The sequence below is a fragment of the Gallinula chloropus genome (genome assembly GCF_964237585.1).
Source record: "Gallinula chloropus genome assembly, chromosome: 16".
In the NCBI taxonomy this organism is placed as follows: Eukaryota; Metazoa; Chordata; class Aves; order Gruiformes; family Rallidae; genus Gallinula; species Gallinula chloropus.
Genome location: NC_140101.1, coordinates 69,911 through 85,477, shown reverse-complemented (window position 1 = coordinate 85,477; position 15,567 = coordinate 69,911). Strand labels below are relative to the sequence as shown.

The 15,567-nt window shown below is 53.7% G+C and overlaps 1 long non-coding RNA gene across 4 annotated transcripts; it reads left to right on the top strand.

Moving 5' to 3' along the window:
• Positions 1-7,493: 7,493 nt before the first annotated feature.
• LOC311197751 lies at positions 7,494-13,423 on the top strand. Of its 4 annotated transcripts, none has more exons than XR_014617655.1 (6): positions 7,494-7,572; positions 8,883-9,049; positions 9,208-9,339; positions 11,191-11,428; positions 12,198-12,294; positions 13,136-13,423. It is a non-coding gene; the product is annotated as an uncharacterized lncRNA (long non-coding RNA). The 4 variants fall into 4 exon arrangements; XR_014617656.1 differs by having other exon boundaries at positions 8,883-9,103; XR_014617657.1 differs by lacking the exon at positions 8,883-9,049 and having other exon boundaries at positions 7,507-7,572.
• The last annotated feature ends 2,144 nt before the right edge of the window (positions 13,424-15,567 follow it).

Here is a 15,567-nt window from a genome sequence, read left to right as displayed (position 1 = left end):
CGAGGTGCCATCTGCTCTGCCTCCTCCTATCCTCTACCCTGTCAGGGAAGATACATCAGCTGTGAGGCACTGGGTTCATTACGGAAGAAGCAGAGTAACGGTGCTTCTTGCTTGGAGTTACACAGGGGCCCTAGATAAATGAATGGTCACTTCAGGCCTCAAAAATCTATGAAACTGTGGGCACAAGCTGCAGATGGCACTGCGTAGGGAATGAAAAATCTCTTCCTCATGAGGACAGTCAAGCATTGCAGCAGGGGTTTAGAGAAGGCTACGCAGTCTCCCACCATGGAGGTTTTCAAGACCTGCCTGGATGAAGCCCAGAGCAACCTGTTCTGATCTCACAATTGACCCTGTCTGCTGAGAGAACTTCTTGAGATCCCTTCCCACCTGAATTACCCTGTCATTTCCAACTCAACATAGGAGGACAAAAGGTCTATTTGCTACAGTCTCACAGGGCAAGATGAGGCAAAATGTCAGCTGCCCACATCAGCTACCCAGTCCCCTCCCAACACATGCTTTGCTGCCTCCCCCAGACCTGCCACTTAGGACAGCCGAATGCTTTGTTTCCCTGCTCCCATACTTGCAGCATCCAGGAAGCTCCTGCTTGGCCAAGGCTGATCCATCTCATCTTCTAACACAGGGAGAATCCAAGCGAAGCGCTTGCTGACACCAGCTCCACTCATGCTCCCCGGGGAGCTCACTGGAGACCTTCAACATCTAGAAACAAAGCAGCAGCTCCATGGGACAAGGGACATGACACCTCCCAGTTCTCTTTATATAATGAATTATGTCCACATGGCAGGTGGGTCTGCCTAGTGCAGGGTGCTGAAACATGAGGTTAGAATTACTAGACTGAGACCAGGAGAGTGGCTCTTACCACGTTTATCACGATGGCTCCAATTAGTGCAATTACAGGGCTTGGCTGCATCTTCCTGCTTGTGATTTTCACTAACAATCGCATGGTCAATTCTGCTACTTTTCACTGGGAAAGCTGCCAGAGGCTGGCAGCAGCCTCTGCTCCTGGCAGGGCCCAGAAGAAGGGCAGGTACAGAATGCTCCCTGGGGAGGCTGGGCTGGCAGCAAAGGCCCAGCCTGGCGCTCAGCCTCCCGGCTCCTGGCAAGACAGTGACGGTTTGGGAGACGGGAGCAGGACAGCTCCCTGTCCCGCTGGAAGAGCTTGCTGCTGAGGGGAGGCTGACCCGCACTCAGTACAGCATGTCCCTCAGCAGGAAATACCACCAGAACATGCTGCTAAGTCCCAGGTACAGCTCAGTGTTGGCCACGTCACCTTTCCTAGTGCAAAGCGAGACAAACAGTTCACCCCCCAAAATACGACTCGCCAAACAACTGCAGGACACAGAACCTCTTAGCGTGGCCATTTCCCAGCATAGTGTGCAAACCAGGAGCAAGGGGTCTTTCAACTTCCTTGGACTCCTGAGTCCCAAGGTTGTGACCATTAAAACCCCAGTGATGGGGGGTGGAGGGGTGGGGTGGAGGGTGGGAAGCCCTCAGTGCAGGGGGAGGGGTATAGACCTAAGGGCAATTCTTTGCCACTGCAGGGATCAGATGAACACGAGCCCTTTAGAGCCGATGGTTGGGTGGTAACCAGCCTTCCAGCCACCTGCACCCCAAACTTCCCTTCCCCAACCACAAACCACCTAATAAAAACTATAAATATGCAGTTGAAACAAGACATGAAGCGCAGCTTGAGGCAGCCCTGCTGCTGGGCACCCGGCCCTGTGCTGCTGCTCTGCATTGTGCTCTTGTGCGCCCCAGAGCCAGGCCACCTTTCCCACAGTAAGCTTGCTGCTGTTCCTTCTTTGCTGGGCAGAGGACTAGATGAGTGCAGAGGCGTTTGCAGGGACACTTTCTTCTTGCCTTCAGGACGTTTACTGTATTGAAATTTCAGCGGGAAGCCAAGCATCTGTTCTCCAAATAAAGAGGTCTCCCAGGGGAATGGGTAGAGGAGCAAAATCAGCACACAGGCAAGCGCAGTTTGTGGAAGGAGCGCAGTGCCTCTGAGATTCATTCAGCTTTGCTTCCTCTGCTGAATTGGTTCAAACACCATCAATGTTCAAGCACAGCCCTCTGTTTCCTGCACATGGCTGTGTGTCAGCGAGCATGGGCCTGTGTAGATGAGGAAGCCCCATGCAGCACACGTGTGCATGCTCTCGTGGGGCTCATCTGTCTGTGCTGCAGCTTGCACACACGGGTCTCCCCAACGCCACAGTGCTCACAAGTGGCTCCAGTGTGTTCAACCTTCATGCTGTCCCTTTGCGGGAGGGGGTGAGAACCAAACTCTGCCACATGGCAATGGGCTGTGCAGAAAACTACTTTGCCCATCCCCTAAAGCAGCTCATCAGAACACAGGCTGGATGGCCAGGGAGTTTCATCGCTTCTCAGCAGACCACAGAGACCACACTGTGTGGCACAGAGGAAGGGGCCTCCTAACGGTAGGAGACCTCAAAGCCCTGTGTCCGCACACAGCACTTAGGTTTACTCAGTGCTTCCAGTCCCAAACCCACTGCATCGATCCAAGCTTCAGCAACGACAAAAGGCCTTGACTCCCTTTGCACCAGGCCATTGGGCAGCAGAGCCACCCAGGGCTATTTCCAGAGGCAAGCAGGATCCTACTGGTCCTCCCAGCTTCCACTGCCCACTACATCCTCTCCATACTTCCGCCCTGGCTCAACAGACTGCAGCCCTCCCTCTTCATGCCTTGAGTCTGCACTTCTCTGCTACCACAACAACACCATGTGGTCTCATTTTTTGTGCCATTGCTGCAGCACTCCTGTGGCCTCCTTTAAGTCCTTCATCCTCACCTCTTATTCTGCTTCTGGCATTTTTGGTGCACAGAAGCATTTTTTCCATGTATGAAAGAGGGTGGGCACAGGTTCTTTCTTCCTTTCATTAAATGTTACTGTCCATTCAAGTGAGGCAGACAGCATTCAACAGACAAGCTGTGCTCTGCTGCTCTGCTGCTCTACTCCACACAGGCACAGAGTCCACCCCACGCCTCCTGTGTTTGCCCACAACTGCCGTATTCCCTAGAAGCAACCCAGCACCCTAGTCCTTCTCTGACCACATCCAGGTGGGGAATGGCTCAGCTTGAGGCAAAAAGACCCACCGACCTCCTTTATAGACCTATCTAATAACCTCCCTCCTCAGACCCATCCCCTCAGTCCCAAAGGGAAGGGAGCCAGGGAATACATGCACACAAAGGAGCCCCACACCGTGCCCCAGTGGAGTTGCCATCTTCCCAAAGAATCACAAAGCTTTTACCCCTTCCTTCTTGCAGGTCCTGCATGAATCCCACGCAAAAAATCACGCACATCTAACTGCACGCAATCAGGACGGCTCCTAGAGCTGCAGGGCAGACCTGCAGTACCAAGACTTGTCAGGCTCTTGGGGAGTCAAAGTCCCAGGAAGACAGCTCTCCAGAGAGCATCAGGTCCTTCAAAAGGAAGAGCACCCCTATCAGCTTTGTGGTGGATTCAGGTGGGCTCTCCTGAAACTCTCCATGCAGCCAGTGCTTCCACTTTGCTTCTAAAGCACTTCTTGCTGAGAGTACTAAAGCAACCAGGAACAGAGAGCTCTGCCCTGTACCCTACAAGAGTAATCACTTGAAGACTTCACCAGATGAGCCTCAGAGCCCTCGTAGCTGTGGGCTGGTGAAGGTCTGGTGCACAGAGGAGCCTCAGAGACACAGCAAAGTCACAGCAGAGCAGAATGAGCATCAAGAAAGGCCAAAAAGTGATAGGAAGGCATTCATCACTGACACTGTTATCCCTAACTTGTTGCTTTTCCAAAACTGAGGAACAGAAGTGCTTCTGGAAGGCTCAGAGTTGCAAAGGATAGGAGAAGAGGGCTGAGAAAGGCAGCTCCAGCTAAGTGGATGGCTGCACCACATTGTTCTGAAGTCAATCTTTGGCCATTCCCCTGAGGTACCAACATACCCATCCTGTCATCTCTGTGCCTCACCTCTGTGTCACCTTTCATCAGAGCCTTGAATTTTGTCATGGAGAACTGGTCTCATCACTGAGAGTCACAGGATTTACCTGTCCTCCATCACCATGCTCCAGCCAGTGCCGACAGACTGACAGAGAGCAGACAGAGAGCGGGTGCCAGCAAACAAAACTGGAGCAAGCAGATCTTGGACCAAGAGCAAGCTGGAGGGCTGGGGAACATACACACCTTGCTCCCTCCCTTGCAAAGTTTAGGCTCTCACCAGAAGCTGTTACAAAAGCAAGATAAATCCACAAACAATAGGATCCTTTCATTTTCATTCTACGTTTCCCAGGCAACATCAAGCACTCAACAACAGTTTAGAGTGCAAAACCCCCCTCTGTTTGGTCAATTAATGGCAGGAAGATGAAGACTCTTAGGCAGAGCTGCTTGTTGCTTATTGTTTGGTAACCCTACTCAGGCAGCTGTAGCGATGACATCTGTAGCTAACACTACATTGTTTATAAATGCAAACTTCTATGCTGGAGCCCTGAAGCTCCAGTGAAGGGGGTATTTTTCCATTCTAAAATTACGGTTCTGCAGCTACCCCTGCACGTGTGGCTGGGAATGCATGACAGCACCATGAAGGCAGGTGCATATAGATAGCAGCAGGAATGCTCCAGGCTAGAGAAAGCAATTTAGATCCAAGACTGTGGCTCAAACACACTGATGCACAGATGCTAGAAGAATCCCCAGCTTCAGCAGAGAGACCTCAGGAGGCCCTCAAAACCAGCTAGGCTGCATGCTTCCCAATAGGACTCCAAGCTTCAACCAAAGGGCGGGACCATGTCTTTAATGCATAGCAGGGCACCTACATTTAGCCTCCCTGCTGGGCTCGTGGTTTTGTTGCATCCCTGCTTTGGTCACCTGTGGGCTGCGGTGCTGGAAGGTGAAGAGGGCCTGTTCTCACTGCTTGGTAGTGTGCTGCAGCCAGCTCGTGAGCCTTCACCTCACAGAGACCTGACTCAGGGCTAGTACAGACAGAGCTCTGCTTGTCATACAACTCTTGATCGAGCTGCTCAAGCAGCTAAAGGAACAGAAATTCACTGGCTAAATCACATGCAAAGTGATGTGAAGACTCCTATCACTAGAAGACTGCCAAAACTATCAGGGCTCAGGAAGAAGCTACATTTTCCAGTATACCCACCAGGGACTTGTACCTTCTCTCTGATGAGTTATGCAAATTTTCCCAGGTCTCAAATGAGTCCTGAAGCCACTGTCCCTTCCCACCTTACTCTAGAAGCATGACTGAATTTAGACCTTGTGAGTCTAACGGTCTGGAGCTCTGGTCAACAGAGAATATGCTATCCTACACAGTGTTATTACATCAACATGTGTTTCATCTGAATGGTGGGAGGAGTTCTAGCATAAGACAGACAATAAAAGACTTTGCAAGCAGTAGAAAAGCCATGTACACTTTATCTCCCACAGGTACACAGGAAAGCATAACCTCTTCAGCTTCCCCATCAGGCTATCTGTCCCCAGATTTTCTGAACAGAAATTATTCAGAGTTTAAACATTCTTTGGATATGCTGATCCCCTCATAGCCAGAGAAGTTTATCTGGAGGTGTTTGATGTAGGCTACTACCCATCCTTCCCACATTCTTCTTCCTGAGCATTTGCTATTGAATTAATCAACTCCACTTAACACTAATTGTCAAATGTACCCCAGAAAAGCCAAAACATCCACAAATGCAAAGATCTAGTTGCCTTTCCCCTCCCTTTAAAATTATCTAGAATAGAAAAATCAGATTATCAGTGTATGTTCTCTCCTTTTTATGGAGAGAATACAGAAACCACTCCTCAGGAATTAAAAAATAAAAAAAAACACCAAAAAATGTTTTTACATGTTAATTATTTGAAAGCAGATTTAAAATCCTGAGTGTTAAGTGCCAAGGCAACAACCCGAAGTCTGTGTCCCTGCAAGCTCTTAAACTCCACCCATGTGGTAGAATATAAAGCTAAAAGGTGGAAGTGAGAGGATGGGAAACATCACGGCAGGTTTTGGAAACCCTCACAGTATTCTATCTCCTGGGATTTCCGTGTCCTGTAACCTCTGCCCCGTTGGGTCTGGGATTAGTAGAGTCGGTGCGGGACGTGGGGTTGCTTTAGCAGGACAGGGGAAGCTGGTTGGGGCTGGCAGGGTCGGGGGGTTTTGGGGTGTCTGTGGGGCTTGTGTGGGTCTGTGGGTTTTCTGTCTCGTGGGGCTGTTTTGGCAGAGGAGGGCTTAGGGCTTCTGTTGTGAAGTGGCAAGTGTGTGGCTGCTGGTGAAAGCAGGGGTGCGTGAGCAGCGCAGCTCTCGCCTTAAGGGTCGGCGCAGCTGAGGCGGGAAACTTCCCGGCCGGGTCCGCGCCGGTTCCACGCGCGGGACTCGCTGTGTGTGGAGCGGGGTCGGGCGTTGCCTAGCGACCGTGACGCGGAGTCGCCGGAGTGAAGCTGCCCGGAGGAGTCTGCGCATGCGCTTTGGAGCGCTGTGGTCCAAGGAGGGGGGGGGTGACCACAGCTGCGGGCACGAACCGGCACACGCGCAGTAGAGCTCGCGTAGTCGACTCGGTGCTGCCGCCTTGCGGACACGCCGCGGTACTGCGCCCGGGTGGCGCAGCGCACGGAAGCCGCAGCGTTCCGAAAGTTCCCTCCCGGTGAGGCGGGGTTTCCTTCGCCCGTCGCGGGGTCGGCCGGGGCACTGTCAGGTCCGGGGAACCCTCGAAGGTGATGGGACTCCCTCGGGGGGGGTCAGATTTTGGGAGGAGGGGCGCACGTGGCGGGGGCACTGTTAGGTGCGGGGATTCGAAGACGGGGTGAGGTCGCCCATCCGGGCGCTGACCGAACTGGTCCCTGCTTAGCTTCCCGAACGGGGCAGCTGTGCTGTGTAGCCCCCCCCAAGCTCGCGCCCCCAAACGGGGGCCCGGAAGCCCCCCGGCGGCCATTTTTCCGTCGGAGCCGCACGGAGATGGGCGCCGCCATGCTCGGAAGCCCCTCGGCCGCCTTTTAACCGCCGGAGCCGCACGGAGACGGGCGCCGCCATGCCCGGAAGCCCCCCGGCGGCCATTTTTCCGCCGTAGCCGCACGGAGATGGGCGCCGCCATGCCCGGAAGCCCCCCGGCGGCCATTTTTCCGCCGTAGCCGCACGGAGATGGGCGCCGCCATGCCCGGAAGCCCCCCGGCCGCCTTTTAACCGCCGGAGCCGCACGGAGATGGGCGCCGCCATGCCCGGAAGCCCCCCGGCGGCCATTTTTCCGCCGGAGCCGCACGGAGATGGGCGCCGCCATGCCCGTAAGCCCCTCGGTCGCCATTTAACCGCCGGAGCCGTACGGAGATGGGCGCCGCCATGCCCGGAAGTCCTCCGGCGGCCATTTTTCCGCCGGAGCCGCACTGGAATGTATCCCGGCATGCCCCGCTCCCTTGCGGGGGAGTATATCCCGGCATGCCCCGCTCCTTTCCGGGGCAGTATATCCCGGCATGCCCCGCTCCTTTCCGGGCAGTATAACCGCGGAGCTGCCACGAGGAGCCTGCCCGTGCTTTCCGGGGCGATGAGGGGGCCCGTCGGGATGCCGGCGCTCCCTCCCGGTGAGGCTCCGGTTCCGCCGCCCGTCGCGGGGCCGGGCGGTCGGCGGGTCGCGGCGCGAGTGGTCGCGGCGGGCCGGGGGTCGGTGCGGGGCGCGCGGGCGGCGAGGCGCCGCGCCTTCCACCCCCCCCCCAGCCGCGGCCGGCCTTCTGCCGGCGCCGGTCCGTGCCGGGACGTGTCTCCGCGGCGTCCGGCGGGGTGTCTGGGCCGGGAGGGGGGGCTCCGCGCCGCGCGGGCAGTGCGCGGAGGGGGTCGCGGCGGGGGCTTGGGGGTGCGGCCGGGCCAGAGCTCCCGTTCCCCGAGCAGCCGGCACGGGAGACACGGGGCACCGAAGGGGCCGGCGGGGCGGGGCGCGACTGGACTCTTCCGGTCAGTCTGAGCGTGTCCGGGCCGCGGGGCTGGCAGGTTTGGGGGGATTTGGGGGTTTGCGTGGGTCTGTGTCTCTCTCTAGTTGCGGCTTGTGGGTTTTCTGTCTCGCGGGGCTGTTTTGGCAGAGGAGGGCTTAGGGCTTCTCTTGTGGCTGCTGTGGCGTTCAGTGGTTATCGGGGGTTCTTGTGGTGTCTGGGGTTTCCGGGTTTGCTGGTTTCTTCGGCTCGGTGGTTATTTTGCTCTGGTCTTTTGTTGGTTTTCTGGTTTGGGTTTCTTTTGTGGTTTTAATTGGGTTTTTGGGGGTTCCGTGGCTCGCAGGGTTTCTATAATTTTTTATGGTAAATGAAAATGGAGCACAGGTTCTGCTCTGCCTTTTGTTTCCTTGTCAGCCTTTGTTGCCCTTGTGAAATGTCCAAGCCCATTGGAGACATTACTGTTTGGCTTGCTATTTGAGCTTTCTTCTTGGATACCTTGTACCCATTAAGTCCCCAAAAGTTTAAGAGTTGGGTGGTTACCCATCCAGAACCTGTTGTCCTTCTTGTGAGTCTTGGTCCTTCCCAGCCCTCCACTGACCCCTGCCCTTTCTTACTACTCCTCTGATTTTTTTTTTTTTTTTCCCCTTGCCTGTACTTCTCTATTCTACTGTCCTGCTCCCTTTTCTTCTCTCCCTTTCTCTTTCTTCATCTCCCTCTCCCTTTTCTTTTTCTCTCTGTGCTTTTTTCCTGCTTTCTCTTCCTCCTTTTTTCGTCTTCCATCTCTGTCCTGCAGGCCACTGCAGTTACTTTCCTTTTCCATCTCTTTGTCGTGATCTGCACCTGTCTTGTTTTCTCCAAAAATTTCTCTAGCCTGTTGTCTGGTGTTCTTTTTTTTTTTTTCATTCTGTATCTCACTGTCCCAGGCAGCAAGCTGGCCCTTGAATATGCTTTATTCTCCATAAATGCAGGTGCTGTTGGCAGCAGTTCATGAAACGAGGGGCATCTCCAGCAGATCCTGTAGAAGACAGAGTTGCTGCCTGAGGAGAGCACGCCTCAAAGTGTGCATCGTCAGATTTGCGCTCGCTAGAGAGTATGGGACGAAGCTGGCATTGGCGTCCTGTCCAGCCAGTGTCAGGTGACACCCACTTTGCTGCGCACTGGTTACAGGAGGATCTAGAGTAATACAGATGTACTTCTCAGCGAAGGCAGCGAAGCAACACTTTCCTTTCAAACGGTGAGGCTGGTAAGGAAAGCGCAGTTTGTCTCTGACTGTCTCTATTCCCTTTGTCTCAGGGAGGCTGAATGAAAATGATGACTTCTTGACTGTGTTATCACACTGGGTGAGTAGGTGTGACATGCTGGAGCTGGATACTGAAGTTGAGTACGTGGTGGAATCGATGGATCTGTGTTTTCTGCATGGAGAAGGTAACCTGTCATTCGTTTATTTTTCTTAAAATGAAGCAAAGGACTAGGGAAGGTGGGTTCTTCTTCACAGCGCAGATTTTGATGACATTGTTGGAGTAGAAATCCATCCAAGGGTGGTCCTAAAGTTGGCAACATCAGTAGCATAACAAGAGAGTCTCATGGTTCCACTGTAAAGTGGAAGTACAGAAAGCTGTTCAGCTCGCAGAGTGCAGGCCTGTGTGACCTGGGAATCTACTGATGGACTCTGCCTTATGAGGTGAGATATTTTCGATCGAGCAGGGGGAGTCATCGTGACTTAACAATGTGGTAGCTACACTTGTGATGGGCTCCTGCAGTTTTATCAGCTATCGGACCCCGGAAGGCCTTCATCCTCCCTCCGTCTCTAGGATGAAAAGGCAAAAAATGCCATATTGTGAGGATGATTGAGTACAATTTTCTGCCGCTCCATAAATAACTTTGATACTTAGTATATGTTAGGAGTGCTTGTGGGAGCTTCAGCCTCTTCTCGAAGCAGTCCCGTCTGTCTAAAGCGCGTGCTTTTAAAAACATCTCTGTGTTACATACATTAGGAACTAAAACTGCAGCTTGATTTTCCTCCTCTAGGGCTGATTTTTCATAATTGCTTCACACCGGTAACAGAAACGGATAGGCCCTGTTTCGTCAGGGTCAGTCCTGACCTCGTTTAAATGCTGCTGCAAAGCTTCGGTGTTTCAGTTTGCAAGCTGTAAAAATACTTTGTTAAAGATAAGAGTGCTTCTAGGAACTTAAGTGGTAGAACCACCTTCTCAATGGTAGCTTTTGCTGGCTTGCTTTTGTGCAATGTACATCTTTGCCATTGTGATTTAGCGTGCCTGATTGGTTTAGCATACAGACATTGGCACCCGCTGAGTTGATAAACAGGTCTTTCTCACTGTGCCATTTTTCCACTTCCTTTAATTGTATCTTTTTCAGTCTGTAACCACAGTTAATGTCTTTTTTTTTTTAAAAAAAGCACACTACAGCAGCTTGCTTTGTTCATGTGTTCAAAAGATGTTTGTGGTTGCTTTTCCCCCAGTTGTTGCTTGGTTTTTTTTCCTCTTTAAATGCTTTCTGAAAGGTAGAACTGCATTTCCTTGTAGGGTGCACTTAGACTTTTTCCATGTTATCGGAGTTGTAAGAACATGTCAGTTTCAACACAGAAAAAAGGTCCAGCTTTTGCCACGAGGCTTTTGCCATTAGGGTTTAGCCTAATGTTGCCGAGGAAGCTTTCTTTCTGCTTCCCTCTAAGCCTTACTGTAAAAAAGCAAAAAAGCTGTCATGGGAAAGCCGGTTAAATCGGGCTCGGACCCCAGATTGTCACCGGTTTAATGCAATGAAAGTGTCCTGACTGGACTGAAGCACCCTAAAACACTTTGCGTGCTGCAGCATAAGAATGCAGATGGCTTATCACGCAGTAACTTGGGGATCAGCACCGTTTGCTGCCACTGGCAGAGGCTTTTTTCTTATTCCTTCTGACTGACACGGCCATAGGAGGTGCCTGTTTTGTGGCAGTAGTGCAGCAGCACCATCTCTCGACCCTGCTGCCTCAGACATTGCTTAGCCTCACTGCATTTTGTTTCCTGGTTTTGCTCGGCAGGACAAGTCCTGTTTGGCTGTAATTGCAGGGTTAGAGTGTAATATGAGGAAAGGAGGGTGTTGGCTTAGGAATTTCTGTTCCGCTTGCCACAGTTTTGCCACCAGTATTGCAGTTGGTGAGGTGGCTGTCGGGCGTGGGAATCGCGGGGGTGAGTCTCAGTGTGGGGACAGGTTTGTTGCTGACGCTTCAGCTGTTGGGGTTTTTGAGTTGCTGATGTGTGTTTTCTCATTCTACAGAACCACCTTCATGTTGCGTTCCAGGGAGTGTACTGTGGATGTACAGGAAAGATCTTTCCTGGTGAGACTGTCTATAAGCACCGAAGATGTTCGCCAGCTCTGCGCTGAGAAGTTCGAGGTGGACAAGCCGGCAGAGTGCAGCCCGTTTCTTGTTGTCGACGACACCTGGCAGCAGCTGACGGAGCATACCTGCCCTCGGGAAATGAAGGCTGAGTTGCACAGCTGTCCCCAACCCCAGGTCTTCCACTTTGTCTACAAATGTGTTAACAGAGATCTGTGTGGTGCCATTTGTCACAATGATGACTCCACGTTTTAAAAGCAGCAGCTCGTCGTTGGATTTCTGTTCCTCTTGTTAACGGCTGAAAACATCTTTGTTGGCTGGCATTCCTTAGGAGCCGAGACTGGTCTTAAACCAGGATTGCCCAGTAAAAATCCCTTAGCCACATCAGGCATAGCTTAGAAAACCCCATGTAAATCGTGCACAGGGCCGGTTATGCAGACTATTCCACCAGCGTGTTTGAGCCAACAGCCACAAGACTCTGCTGCAGCATATCATATCGTGGCCCTCGGCAGGTTGTCTGCTGTGGTGTGCAAATGTCTTATTTTTTCTGCACCTGGCCTCTAGCCACATGTCATTTTGATTTATATACGTGTATGCTAGACAAGCATTGCAGTAAACTGGCTGGTGTTAGCTTGGGTTCGACTTGTCCCATTCAGGGCATCAGTTAACTCAGAATTACCTGGATGATTGATTGCATTCTTTCCTGTTTTTTTTTTTGTTTTGTTTTTTTTTTCAATTACAGAAAATTGTGGGGGTTTATTATAGACATCTTGCAGCAGTTGCAGGTAGACTGTCAGGGTCGTCTTCTAAAAATATTTTTTCAGCTGTAAAGAATTCTGTAATTATGCATGTGATTTTAACATTCAATATACAAGAATAAGTCTCTTTCGGGTTTTGGCGTATTGCATTTAAGGTCTCTATGGTTTCTCCTCTTTTCCTGTTACAGGTGAGTTCTTGGGAGCTTGTGGTACCTGTAAGAAGGTCGTAGTATTGGCGCTGGTGATTTCATTGCCTTTATCTGAACTGGATGTACTGTTACCTGGGTTAGTGTTTCTATCCATTGGTTTAGACAGCCTTGTGGGTAGGAAGAGGAAGTTGAAAGAAAAGGATGTAGAGAAGGGGCAGAGAAAGAACGCAGAGAACCGAGTTTAGGATTAAAATGTGTTAGTCTGTCTGCTGGTGCAGGCTCCTCTCAGAAAATGAGCCAAGGAGGTTGGTAAGGTGTTTGTAGTTTTACTGATTTTTTTTTTTTTTCCTGTTTTTTGTGGCTATAGGGGTTGGGTGGGTTGGTTTTTTTACAGGGTCTGGGATTTGTGGGGTTAGTGTGGGCTTGTGAGGTTTTTCTGTTGGTTTGTTTTTTTTAACTGGGGTTCTAAGGGGGGGTTTTGGTTCTCTGCCTTTTGAAGGCTTTGGGGTTCTGTGGGTTGCGGGTTTGGGGGAGGGCTAGGGGCTTCTGTGGTGTTTTGAGTTCCCGCAGCTTTTTCTTGTGGGGTCTGGGGTTTGTGTGTGTCTTTAATGGGGGTTTGTGGCTTCTTTGGTTTTTGGGCTTTGTGGGGGTTTCTAGTTTGTGGGAATTCTTTGGGTATTTTGGTTTGGTTTTTCTTAGGCTGAGAGGCTTTAGGAGGAAAGCCTGTTCTGAGCGTGGTGTTCTCCTTGTAACAGAAGCAGGGTCTCATGCCAGCTGTCGTGGCTAACAAGGGAGCTTTTTTGTTTTGTGTTGTTATCAATATTACAAGAGTTCCACTTTGTAAAATGCTTTTGTGATGAGTTCAGGCTACGTCTTGCATCCATTGAAAGCAGTATTTACTGGGGCTGAGTCTTCCTGTTTGGAGCTGAGGAAGGAAGTATGGATTGAATAACAATGTATTGGTTTTTGACCTGCAGATGGTGGAAGAAAGTGAGGAAAGACTAACAGAAGAGCAGATTGAGTCACTTCTCCAGGCAGTCACCAGTCTTCTTCCAGGGGATCCAGAAGAACAGCCAAGAGACTTGGCAATGTTGGCTGAAGACGAAGGTGACCAAACCTTGGAGGCATCTCAGCCCAAAGCTGGCAACGGTTTCGACAGAGGAGAATCGGCTAACAATTTTCTGGGTTATACTTGGCAGCAGTTTACTGTTGTATTGGACATTGTTGTAAAATGCCTTAGAATTTTTATTATTCAGAGGTGATGAGGGAACCAGTTGTTTCCAAGAAAGCGTGGCCAAGGCCACTGTTGTTGTGGCATCTTTCCATCGATGGGGCTGGCAGCAGCTGAGTCAGGGCGGTTGGCTCTTTTTGGGGGACTATGGGGTCTTTACAGGGTCTCTTTTTGGTGGGGTCTAGGGCTTTTGGGGGGGGTTCTCTAAGGGGGGGTGTGGGGTTCTTTGAGGGGATCTTTATGGGGTCTCATTTTGGGGGGGATGTGAGGGGCTTGGGGGCGTCTTTAAGGAGTCTCAGGTTTTTTGGGGGGTGGTTAGGGTTCTTTATGGGGTCTGTTTGGGGGGTCTGGGTTTTTTGGGGGGGCTCTTTGGGGAGTTGGGGGGCCCTAAGGGCCTTTTTAGGGGATCGTGGGGGGGCTGTTTGGGGGGGGTGTGTCTCTGAGGGGTTCTGGGGGGGTCTCTCTAGGGTCTATTTTTGGGGTGTTGGGGGTTCCTTCGGGGGTCTTCTAGGGGGTCAGGGGCCATGGTGGGGTTCGAGGGCTCTCAGAGGGGTCGCAGTAGGGTTGGGAGGGGGGTTGAATTCGCTGGAGGAGATGGGGGGTTGTTAATGAGCGCAGGTCAGCGGCAGACGGGTAATTAGTGGGGCAGGGGGAGCCGAAAAGGGCCGAGCAGAGGCGGAGAGATACGAGCAGAGGCGGAGAGATACGAGCAGAGGCGGAGAGATACGAGCACTGGCGGAAAGGCCCGAGCACTGGCGGAAAGGCCCGAGCGGGGATTCGAATACGGGGGTCCTCGGTGCTGCCGCCTTGCGGACACGCAGCGGTACTGCGCCCGGGTGGCTCAGCGCACGGAAGCCGCCGCGTTCTGCTGCCTCCGTGCACACTCGCCGCGTTCCTGCGCGGGTGCGCGCAGAGCCCGCTGCGTGCGGACTGCGGCCGGGCGGCGCAGCGCGAGCGGCAGGGCGCTTTAACGAGGGACGCCGCCATTGCGGGGCGGCCGCTCCCTCCCGGTGAGGGGGGGGTTCCTTCGCCCGTCGCGGGGTCGGCCGGGGCACTGTCAGGTCCGGGGAACCCCCGAAGGCGATGGGACTCCCTCGGGGGGGCAGATTTTGGGAGGGGGCGCGCGGGGGGGGGGGGTCACTGTCATGTGCGGGGATTCGAACACGGGGTGAGGTCGCCCATCCGGGCGCTGACCGAGCTGGTACCTGCTTAGCTTCCCGGACGGGGAAGCTGTGAGGTCACCGGACGCTCCCTCCCGGAGAGGCGCCGGTACCCCCCCCCCCCCCCCCTCGCGGGATCGCTCGGTGCTGCCGCCTTGCGGACACGCAGCGGTACTGCGCCCGGGTGGCGCAGCGCACGGAAGCCGCAGCGTTCCGAAAGTTCCCTCCCGGTGAGGCGGGGTTTCCTTCGCCCGTCGCGGGGTCGGCCGGGGCACTGTCAGGTCCGGGGAACCCTCGAAGGTGATGGGACTCCCTCGGGGGGGGTCAGATTTTGGGAGGAGGGGCGCACGTGGCGGGGGCACTGTTAGGTGCGGGGATTCGAAGACGGGGTGAGGTCGCCCATCCGGGCGCTGACCGAACTGGTCCCTGCTTAGCTTCCCGAACGGGGCAGCTGTGCTGTGTAGCCCCCCCCAAGCTCGCGCCCCCAAACGGGGGCCCGGAAGCCCCCCGGCGGCCATTTTTCCGTCGGAGCCGCACGGAGATGGGCGCCGCCATGCTCGGAAGCCCCTCGGCCGCCTTTTAACCGCCGGAGCCGCACGGAGACGGGCGCCGCCATGCCCGGAAGCCCCCCGGCGGCCATTTTTCCGCCGTAGCCGCACGGAGATGGGCGCCGCCATGCCCGGAAGCCCCCCGGCCGCCTTTTAACCGCCGGAGCCGCACGGAGATGGGCGCCGCCATGCCCGGAAGCCCCCCGGCGGCCATTTTTCCGCCGGAGCCGCACGGAGATGGGCGCCGCCATGCCCGTAAGCCACTCGGTCGCCATTTAACCGCCGGAGCCGTACGGAGATGGGCGCCGCCATGCCCGGAAGTCCTCCGGCGGCCATTTTTCCGCCGGAGCCGCACTGGAATGTATCCCGGCATGCCCCGCTCCCTTGCGGGGGAGTATATCCCGGCATGCCCCGCTCCTTTCCGGGGCAGTATATCCCGGCATGCCCCGCTCCTTTCCGGGCAGTATAAC